Genomic DNA, 4,514 nt, shown 5'->3' with positions numbered 1-4,514 from the left:
AAGTTTATTTGCTTGGGAAAAAAAAGTTGATGATTTTGATTCTTTGACATATGTGCCCATTTGCTTAACAATTTACTAATTGCTCATTCTTTATTGCTTATTGCTCAATCTTGATTTATTGCTTATTGCTCAATCTTGATTTATTGCTTATTGCTCAATCTTGATTTTGATTCTCTACTCTCCCTTTTTGACAGCATCAACTAAGATTCTCTACTCCCCTTTTTAAGGACATATTTTCTCTATTCTCCATTTTTGATGGGATCAATTTTACTTCTTTAGCCCCCTTCTTTGATTGCTTATTTCTCTATTGCTTATTGTTTTACTCCCCCTCAATATAGCAAACGTAAAAGATATACCAATTTGTTAATTTAGAAGATATTGCAATTCATAGTATTTCACAACACAAATATAAGTTATTTTTTATATCTCATAATTAAAAGCAATTCAATTTGATCACATTTATAGACATTCATTGAAGGTCAAAGTATCGATATATATATTCAAAAAGTGACTGAATACATAGGTGTTTCAATACATATGAGTCAACTTAGAGTACAAAATTCATGGATAGAAACTATCCAAGAGTCAATCAGTCAACACATTACATAGCCCACAAGATAGATCCTAGACAAAAACAAAAGAAAGGACGGACTACACTGGATCTAATAGATGTCATGGCTGGAAGGATCAGAGTCTGATGAATCAAAGATAGGGTAAGGAGATGTAGGATCATGTCCACGAGCTCGACCTCGATCGCGTCTGCCTCAGCCATGGGTAGAGGTGCCAGCACGAGTAGAGGGGTGAGAAGATCCTGAAGCCTGAGAAGCTATGGACTGAGCTATGAGTGAGAGTCTGATGGTATCCAGAAGATTCAAAGCTCTCGAGACAGACTGCATCAGGACACTGAACTGAGTAGAAGCATGTTCACTAGAGCCCCTGATCTCTCTCCTCAAGAAGTCAAAATCACTCTCTAAGACTCCTCGAAGTCTGGCCGCCTCTGCAGATAGGTCTGAGACCTCTATGATGCTCTCATGTGGCTGTGGATGGGCTAGAGTTAACACTTGCCCCTACAAGTTAAGTACTCTGCCAATCAGTCTCAATATACAACCCTCAAGCTACTCAATGCGTACCGACTGATCAGTAATCATCTAAAAAATAGTGGAAATGTGAGGGATCAGTGTCTGATCAGATACATCCTGAGATGTCGATCCCTATGCAAAGACTAAAGTACCAAACTGTCGAGATAGAATGGAGGCTACATGCTGGGATATCATCTTAATCTGATCATCTGCCAATTTGAGCTCTGAAGGATGTGCCCTGCTGTCCGGCTGTAGAACTGAAGTATGTCTCCTCGTAGACTGATAAATACTTAATTTAAGTCATTTAAAGTAGAAAATTATTGTTAATTTATTTTATTTATTAAGAATTTAATACTTCTTTTTATGTTTTACAGGAAAGGTGATCGCCGATACAAAGAGTCCGATTCGTAGATCAAAAAGACTCAAGTTTGAAGAAAATTAGACTTGAAACAAAATTTAAATAAAAGAAGGATGCATACGGTATTATAGAAAATGAAGATACTATGCAAGGAACCCAAAGAGGATATAGAAGTCATTTTAAAGAAACAAAAGTTTTTTTTGTAATCGGCAAGGCGGGTTCGCGCGGCAGCGGGTGCACAGGTGAGCGGGTGCGCGGAGGTGCGGGCGAGCGGCAGCGTGGGCACGAGGCAGTGGGCGTGAGGCAGCGTGGGTTCGTGGGGACAGACGGATGCTCATGAATCTGAAAATTAAAGGAAAAAAAGATAATACTTGAAAATACTTCAAGAGGAAGAATTTGTATTTTGTTTATCTGCTTGTGATCTTTTCATCTCATCCATCCATCTTTTAGTTCTTAGTATTTTCTTTAGTCCCACATCTGAAAACCATGTAAAACTCCTCCCTCCTAACACCTATAAAAAGGCTCTTGTACTCCCATTTGAGGAGAGCCCAGAAATTCTTCTAGAGCCTTGCATAGAGAAATAGAAATGGACTACTTCATGAGCAGCTAGGCTAGCAGTCTCGGGAGTGGAGAAGAAATTTTGTAACGACATAGAGTGGGTATATTGTTCTAAATTTTTTGTATTTCTTTATATGCAATAAAGATTATGCTTTTTATTTAAATCATCATGAGTTCTTCATTTATTCTCTTTCATATGCTTTTATTTTTGCTTTCCTGTTAGATTAATATTAGGAACAACTTTTACTTTTTGGAGATGCATCGTGATCTACGGGTACGGGACATGTCGAGGAAAGAAGAGTTGTTTACCTAGTACTTTTGGGATGCACCGTGATCTACGGGTACGGGGCATGTCGAGGAAAGATAGATATTTTTTCTAAGATTAATCGTATCTATTTAAATATAAAAAAGAGATACAACTCTACTAGTGCAAAATTAATTCAAAACTTTCGAGCTCTTTATTTTCTAATTACATCAATTTTAAGATAATTTATTTTCTAAATCAAAACAACGCTTCTTTCTTTTATTTTGCAATCTCAACTTAGCCCAAGGTCTCTGAGGATACGATCTCGACTCATCCTACCTACGTAGTGAGTAGAGTTATTTTTGGTGCTATCAATGACTACGCATCAAATTTTGGCACCATTGTCGGGGACCTTGGCATGGTTGAATTAAAAAAAAAAAGTCACTGATATTTCATAACACTTAACTAAAATAGCGTAACCTCAAATATAAAAATTTCTAACTTGATTGGACACCTTGTTTCTTTGCATTGCATCTCCATAATTAACTTTAAGAGTGCAACCCATTAACTAAGATAAGGTGAGGATTTGATCACCCTTTCTTGGCCCACAAATCACTCCCTGCATTTGCATAACCTAGACCTTAATCTAAAATTAATTAGATGTTGACCCCTAAGGATTTCGAGCTCATTAGGACAAGTGACCCTGAGAGTTGAACCAGGTTAGACTTGGTCAGCTAGCTGGTGTCTAGGCAAGTGGTTTGCGGGATGACTGGGCCCGAAGGAAGGTAGTTTTTAATTGGTTCCGTTCGCTGACTTGGCCAATTTAATTGGTGTCTAAGGAAAGCAACGGGGGGACTCCCACCAACCTTACACTTATCTGGCCAGTTGGTTGGTCAAGCTCCAACTTGGAGGGCTTGAAGGCTAACTACAGTTAGGAGCTATCTAGAACTAGGGTAACTTTAGGATAGAGAGTCCACTGCGTGCTAACTTGATTGTAATTAAAATCTAACCATAACTAATTCTTCTATTAGTTTTAGGACTTCTTAGGATCTCTTCTTTAGAACTCTTTTCTCTCTTCTCTTCTCCTCTTAATAAAAAAAAAAAAAAATCCTTAACAGACTAGGATAGTCCTACATAGACCTTTTAGTTGCATGTTAGGTCGACGATCACTAAAACCCGACTTGCAACCATTAGACGAAGAATTAGAAAAGACTCTTAGGACTATCCGAGTTAGAAACATGGCTGCACCTGATGAGGCTAATCCTCCACGCTCATTGAGAGAATATTTCACTCCATCCTCGTATACCTACTCTCCATGCATTCAAGCACCTTTAGTAGAAGCTACCCAATATGAGATTAAGTCTAGCATTATTCAAATATTGCCATATTCTATGGACTTAGTAATGAGGACTCATACAAATACTTGGATGAATTTTTTGAAATTTGTTCCACAGTAAAAATCCAAAACTTCTCCGATGATGCCCTTAGGTTGAAACTATTCCCTTTCTCACTTAAGGAGAAAGCCAAGCATTGGTTAAACTCCTTAGACTCTATAACCATTTCAACTTGAGATCATCTTCAGAGAAAATTTCTCAAGAAATACTTTTCAATCGGAAAAACAAATCAAATTAGAAAAGCTATCACTAGTTTTTCTCAATTGGAGGGTGAACTTTTTCGTGAGACATGGGAAAGGTTAAGGGACCTCATTCGTAAATATCCACACCATGCTGTCCCTAAATGGCAACTTTGTCAGTATTTTTATGATGGTCTATCAGAGAAATACCGACAAATGGTTGATGCATCATGTGGTGGGACATTCATGCTAAAGAGTGAGATGAAGCCTGGCAGCTATTTGAAACACTTAGTGAGAATTTCCTACATCATATGTCTGCCACCTCTAGAGAACAATCCATGCTTCAACAAAAGAGAAGTGGAATTTATCAGATTGGAAACGTCATGGATATCCATAGTAAGGTAGATGAACTGTCCCAAAAATTAGACCGTCTTCTAAATACTGGACAATACTCGATTCCACCTAACCCAATCCAAGAAGTTTGTGCATTGTGTGCAAGTCCAAACCATTTTATTAGTGAATGCCCAACCGCATCTTAATTTCCTGAGTTTATGTACGAGCAGGTTCAGCAAGCTCAAGTCCAACAAGCTCGCAGACCAGGAAACGATCCATATTCGAACACTTATAACCCCGGCTGGAGAAACCATCCAAATTTTTCCTGGAGACCACAACCAGTGGTTGGCCCTGTCGCACCTCGACCTA

At 38.3% G+C, this 4,514-nt stretch overlaps 1 non-coding gene across 1 annotated transcript; it reads right to left on the bottom strand.

Annotated features, from left to right (window-relative positions):
- Positions 1-3,864: 3,864 nt before the first annotated feature.
- On the bottom strand, positions 3,865-3,970 carry LOC140855154 (small nucleolar RNA R71). The gene has a single exon (XR_012138185.1). It is a non-coding gene; the product is annotated as a small nucleolar RNA R71 (small nucleolar RNA).
- Positions 3,971-4,514: the final 544 nt, after the last annotated feature.

Source organism: Elaeis guineensis, chromosome 1 (genome assembly GCF_000442705.2).
Source record: "Elaeis guineensis isolate ETL-2024a chromosome 1, EG11, whole genome shotgun sequence".
NCBI lineage: Eukaryota > Viridiplantae > Streptophyta > Magnoliopsida > Arecales > Arecaceae > Elaeis > Elaeis guineensis.
Note: the sequence above shows the minus strand (reverse complement) of the source record. Positions and strands in the feature narration are given on the sequence as shown.